Source organism: Elephantulus edwardii, unplaced genomic scaffold (genome assembly GCF_000299155.1).
Source record: "Elephantulus edwardii isolate Elephantulus edwardi_28Jun2011 unplaced genomic scaffold, EleEdw1.0 scaffold00047, whole genome shotgun sequence".
In the NCBI taxonomy this organism is placed as follows: Eukaryota; Metazoa; Chordata; class Mammalia; order Macroscelidea; family Macroscelididae; genus Elephantulus; species Elephantulus edwardii.
The window spans coordinates 12,411,836-12,418,588 of record NW_006399797.1 but is presented as its reverse complement, the minus strand read 5'-3'; the positions used below and the strand labels follow the sequence as shown (position 1 = coordinate 12,418,588).

Below are 6,753 nucleotides of genomic sequence, written 5' to 3'. Positions count from 1 at the left end.
GTAAGTGAAAGTGGGTGCAACACCTTAACTAAGAGGTAACTCAATGCAAGGTAAAAATATAATAAACTTTCAAACTATTCACTGGATTAAAATTCTTACTTCAGCACACATTAATTGTCAGCAACTTAGCTTCAGGCACTCAACTCATTTTAGTTGTAATGAGCAAAGATCTAAAGATTGGAAGCCTGTGATGTGGAATGGAGGTAATGTTAGATATAGATACTGTGCAGTGCCATCAGGTCACCTACCACTCACAGTGACCCTATGAATAACAGATCTCAACCTCGATCTATCCTGCTCCATCCATACAGTCTCTGATACGCTTGAGTCCAATGTTACAGTCACTGTGCCAATCCATTTCACTGAGGGTCCTCCTTTCTCTCTCTGACCTTCCACCTTTTCCCAGCATGATGTCTTTTTTAAAGGACTGGCCCTCTCTGGCAACATGCCGAATACGTTGGATGAATTGTCACTATCCTTGTCTCTAAGGAGCACCCTGATTTTACTGCATCTAAGACAGACTTGTTTGTTCTTTTGAAAATCTATGGAAACTCAATGTTCTTCTTTATACCACAATTTAAAGGTATCTATAGCTCTTCATCCTTATTCATTGTCCAACCTTCAGATGCATAGAAGGTAATAGAAAAGCCTATGGCTTGAATTAGGCATGTCTTTGTCTTTAAACTGAGAACATTGCTCTTTAGCAATTTGAAGAAGTCCCTTACTGATCCTCTAAATTCCACTCATAATATCTGTGGTGTTTGCCTAAAACTTGGCGCTTTTTTTTTGCCATTAGTTAGCCCCCTCTGGTCTGCAGCTACCTTAACTGCAGACAGATGGTCTTGCAAATCATGACAGGTGAGTGTGTTTACAAACACAGGGCAGCAGTACTTGAGTAAATTAAGACGTGTGGTGGTAACTCTCGAGGAAGACTGGAACAGACCCTATAGGCGAGACCCTAGTGACGGTGTTAGAGAGATTGTAGCATTGCTGTGGAGGAACTGTGGCAAGGTGTAAGTAGAGCAGGAGCCACAGTTAAAGGTGTTTCCTGTTCTTCATGGATGCTTGAAGGAGTTGCTGACTTAGAACATGCTGAATGCTTAATTGCTTGGAGACAAACTTTGCTGGATGAGTTGGATTTAACTGCTGAACTGAAACTAGAGCCTGGACTAATTGAGGAATTGTCCCTTGAAACTTGGGTTAAAACCCGAATTGTGAGATATTCTTTGTCTCTCCCACCCCAATGCTGGTAACATAACTGTGAGTCTGTAAGTCAGCAATGAACCTTTTGCTGTTGGTGTGGCTCTTATCTGCTTTCTACTCTGGGCTAGTAAGGGGCTGTGCTATTCTTACCCCCTTTGGCTCTTTCAAAGAGACACTCATGGCTATGGGCTCCACATCTGGTTTTCCCCTCTTAGACAACATCCTTTTCCAAGAACTCACTCGTTTACAGCCATTGAGCCAAGAGGGTTTTCAGAGGATGCAAATTACAGGGAAGAAGATTGCCTCTCTTTATCTGTCATTGCAACTAGTGGATTTAAACTGCCTGCTTTTGTGTTGGCAGTACAACTCCTTATCCAGGAGACCACCAGAGCATCCAATAACTGGCCCTTTCTAATAATATAACCAAAGTATATGAGACTAAGCCTCAACATCTTTGCCTCTAAGGAGCACCTTGGCAGCACTTCTCCCAAGATAGTCCATTTACATTTCAGCACAGTATTGCCATACCAGTATTGCATTTTAAATATTAGAAAACACATAGCTAGAGAAGTTAAGTAAAGAGCTGAGACCTTGTAGAGATTGTATAGGGTAGAATGAAGATTAGAACCTAGGTCTGGTCCAATCCTTATGCCATTTTAAAGCACATTCTAACATTTCCCTTAGCTGAACTTTTTCTTTTATATCCAGGCATGATTTCAATTATTCATGTTATAGCTTTCCCCCATGTTTCTCCTTTCCTGTTATTCTCTCCTAACTGAAGATTTTAAAGTGAAACAACTTGAATTCATTCTGCTTGCTTTTTGCTCTCTTTATATATTTTTCTCCCCAAGAAGATAAACTATCCACAGAAGCTTCCTCTTTCATTTTACATGTTCAAAGAGAGCTTTGCAGCTAAAAGTGAGTTAACAACATCTAAAAGAACTCAAAAGTACCTACTGGGAGTGCATACCAAAACCCCCCAAACACAGTGCCTTCCAGTGTATTTCACTGAGTATACATCAGGTGTTAAAAGAGTTTTCAAATTCACAGCATGAAATAGAAAACAAGGGCTGAGTTTTGGTAGCAGTAGTGAAAGTTTCAGATTCCTACTTAGTATGCAGTGTCCGTGTTCCTAAAAAGTCAATGCGTGATTAAAAATATATGTATATATTGGGGATATATTTTTTTAAGACTCTGGAGCAAATGCGAAATAACAGCTGGGATTTCACATCTCCCAGGGGACTCCTCAGACTCCAGAAATTCAGTCCCAAGAAGTCATAGCACTCTGTGAGAGGTTGGCTCTATGAGCAGGTGATGGAAGCCCTGTTTGAAGAGCAGGAAGGCAAAGAAAACGGAGCCACTGTTTGTAGCACACAGATTTTCAGTTCTTTAATGGGCTGAGTGTGTCTGTCTACTACACTTGACAAAAAAATGATCAAACAGTAAAATGAAGGCTTTTAGTTTACAGGTTTCTTCCTTTTTCTATCAGGTGATGAGAACACTAGCAGTAATTTTTAGAATTGCAAATAGGAAAGGAGATAAACAAGGGCCTCTTTAGGAGTGCGCCCTATGTCTGACCTCTGTAGTCACCTGTTAAGGTGAAACAGGGAAAGGAAGTAGTGGATTCTCTAAATGCAGACAGTAGTGATACAAGAACCTCATTGTCGTTGAGTTGGAGGCAACACATAGCTGACCCTCCAGTGGGTCTTCAGAAGCTGTAATTATCCTGGGAGAAGATTACCTGTGTTTCTGCCACAGAGCTTCTGGTGGAATCAAACTATCAGTGGGGTTTTACTGTCGGGTTAGCACTGCAATTCTGTATGGACCACAGCACCTGACTATAAAACCATTCAAACCCAGACAAATAACTCATAAACATTTAAAAATTTCACAAAGGGACAATATAGTCTTGATATAAGTGAAATGGCATCTACAGACAGATGCCATGGAAGTTGCCATATTTAGAGGGTATTGATTTTCAAATTTTGTAAAAGAGACAAATATCAAATATTCTACTAACTGGTGGATTTCTTCATGGCAGTTCTGGTAGTTCTAAAATTTTCTTGAGTAATGGTTTGAGTATATATTTAATTATACTTGAATATAGTTAAAAATTGAGACAGACTAGGAAGAAGGATTGGCCATCCACTTCTGAAATTACAGGCCTTCGAAAACACTATGTACAATAGAGCACACTTAGATTATCATTTGGACTAACAGACATGGCAATTGATAGAACAGCGTTTAGGTCTCTTGTACATAGGGTCGCTATGAGTCGCAAACGACCCGATGGCACATAACAACAACAATGACAGTTTGAGTATGAAATGACTTCATGCAATGGAATAAATATAGCAGACTAAGTTTTAAGTGATTTAGTCTTTTTTATTTGTTTGATATTATCAAATTATCTCAACAGTATCATCAAGTATCACCAAAGACCTGTTTCTCTGATGTGACATGCAGGTGTAATATGAGGCTAAATATAATCATCTTTGACAATTATTTACTTAATAAATGTTTATTTTCTTGACTTTGAGGGTCAAAGAGTTAAGTCACATTTCCTCTTGACAGAGCTTAGAGCCTAGGTGACAATGTAGGCCAACACCCAAACATAATACACAGTAATGGATATTATTGAAGGAGTGGTTTCTGGAGACAGGAAATCTACACAACTTGAGGGGGAATTCATTCTTCACAACTCTTGACCTGTCTCTGATGTATTATTGTTAGGTGCCCTCAAGTTGAGTATGACTCATAGAGACCCCATGAACAAAAGATCTGAACCCTGTTCTGTCCTGTGCCATCCTCACACTTTCTGATCCACAAGAGCCTATTGCAGCAGTCACTGTGTCAATCCACCTGGGTGGGGTCTTCCTCTCCTTCACCAAACCTTCATCCTTCTCAACATCACGTCCCTCTCCAAGGAATAGTATCTCCTAGCAAGATGCCTAAAGTATGTGAGGCAAAGCCCCATCATTCCTGCCTCCAAAGAGCACTTTGGGTGCACTCTCTCCAAGACATATTTTGTTTGTTCTCTTTGTCGTCCATGGGATGATCTGTGCTTTTCTCCAATACCACAGCTCAAAGATGTCAATTTTTCTTCTGTCATCCTTATTCATTTTCCAACTCTCAGATGCATGGCAAGTAATCGGAAAGACTGTGGCCTGAATCAGACACAGCTTAGCCCTCAAACTCACATTATTGCTCCTCAAAAATTTAGAGAGGTCCCTAACTGCAGATTATCCCAGTGCAATATGTCTTTTTATTTCTTTGCTAACAGCAGTCAGGAAATCAGGAGACATCTGATCATTATGACACAGGATATATGAACATTATTTTGTTCTTCCAACTGTTAGTTGTTGCTAAGTAGATTGATTCATGGCGACCCACTAATTCAGAACAGAACTGCTCCTTAAGACTTTCTTTGCTATAATCTTCATGGGAGATTTTTTCCTTTAGTCTTTTTTCTACCACTGCAGTACTGTAGGTGGCTTTGAAACATCAAACTGTAGGTTAGCAATCAAGTGCAAACCATTTGCTCCACTGAAACTTAAACGTTCTTCTTGTAGCTGAAGTTCTTAGACTAGTCTACTACACAGAAGGGATTTATCTAGCTGGGTTAAAACGTTACTAGTATAAGCATAGCTGTGAGATGGAATTCTCTTTGAACTGTAACGTGTCACTTATCTTGGCAGGGCAATTACACTGTTGGTTGCAATGTAATCATACTTGTACGGTTCAATCAATACCCGTTGTTTCATTTGTAGGTATTCCAGAATTATGCTTGTTGTAATAATTATATATATATATATATATAAAATGCAATAGAAGATACCTTTTTTTTTTCCTAAAAAAAAGCAAGCAAGGCCAATGCTGTGGTCACTTCTACATGCCTAAACCTAGGCTTTTGTCTGTCTATATACACCAGCTGTCCTGGTCACTTGGAACAGTTGGTCTTGTCCCTTTGGGGGAATCAATGACAACAAATGCCTTTTTCCACATAAAGGGGTTAGCAGCAGGTCTTAAAGTTAGAACAAGCCTAGTACCCAAAGAGTCTTGTTTATTTCAGAATGGTGAGCAGACCATATTATGTAGGACAGGTGCGACATTAATATTGATTTTCCGAATTTTGCTTCTAAGAATCTGGAAAGCAGATTTGAGCAGCTCAGAGGGGATTTCTACTGATAACTCCCTGGGCTGCTCTGACTTACCCTCCACTGCCTTCATCTGCGAAGCTTCTAGGCGTGAGCTTCGCCTTTGCTTAGGACAGCCAGCCACTTGTCTTTACAAGCTGCACAGTTCTGTAATGCATTTTTCTCTCTGACTGTATTATGTTTATAAAAGAAAAAAAGAGAAAGCTGGCATGAGCTGTGTTCTCAGTTTGGGAGAGCAAACTGCAGTTTCTTCTGAGGCCAAAACAAACTGCAGGACAGAGTCATCACAGTGCAGAGGTTGGTCTCCAACAGCTACAAAGCGGTAGTGATAGCCTCAGGGCCCCCAAATTCTTAGGTTCACATCAGGCGGTGAAGTCGCTGGTATTATCTAGCCAGGCCCCCAGCCCTGAAGTAGGTGGACGGCATATCCCCATAGCGCACACACGCAGACAGTAGCTAAGTGTCATCTGAGAGACTGTCAGGTGCCCCTCTCTGCATTTACCATTTCCAAACCACAAGCAAGAGTCCTCATGTCTAGGCAGAATCAGGCTCCGCCGTAAAGAACCCCTTCCCCCCTTATTCATTCTCCATTGATAGGCTCTGAGCCTATGACAAGCGGAAGAAACTAACCATAAAACCTGCTCATAAAACCTTCCTTACACTTGAAGACTGCGATTCAATATTCACTCAGCCAAGGTCTACCGGCATCGCTTGAAACAAAAGAGGTTTTTCACTCACGCCCTTCCCACCCCAGCAGAAAATGCCTCCCTGGGACCTGTGCTGACCATCCCGAAAGTTGTTATGGACCTCACTCGCAGGCGAAGTTACCGAATCCCTAAGCTTGCAACAACTTGGAGGAGGGGGCGCCAGGCGGGGCGGGGGGGGGGAGCAATGCAATAACTGAAGTTGGGGGTCGTGGGTCAGAGCTACAGGGGCTAGAGGGAAGGACACTGCCCCCTACTTGATGGAGGTCGTCGCCTAAGCCAGCAGAGCTGCCAGTTCGGATCTGGGGAGGAGGGAGTGGCGGCTGTGGTGGAGCGGCGTGGGCTCCGCACCCACGGCTCGGTGCCAGCGCGGTACCTGGCGGGCCGGGCGCCCGGGGCGCGGAGGGTGTGAGCGCGCGCGCCCCCTCCGTGCCCGCTCAGCCTCGCGCGCGTCTCAGGGGAGGCTCCGCCGAGAGGCGCCCAGGGAGCCCGCAGCCTCAGTCCTGCCGCCAGCGGAGCTTTGTGAGGCGGCGACGGCTCCGAGTCCCACCTGCTGGCGGCGGAGAGACAAGGAAGGGGAAGAAGGAGGAGGCAGAGGAGGAGGGAGGGAAAAGAGGCGGCGGCGCAAGCCCACTCCTCCCGCCGGCGCCCACCTCCGGAGGGCTCCGCAGTCCCCGGCGCTCGGCCTG

At 43.4% G+C, this 6,753-nt stretch overlaps 1 pseudogene; it reads right to left on the bottom strand.

Moving 5' to 3' along the window:
• Positions 1 to 6,295: 6,295 nt before the first annotated feature.
• Positions 6,296 to 6,753, bottom strand: part of LOC102864158 — a 30,663-nt pseudogene continuing 30,205 nt past the window's right edge.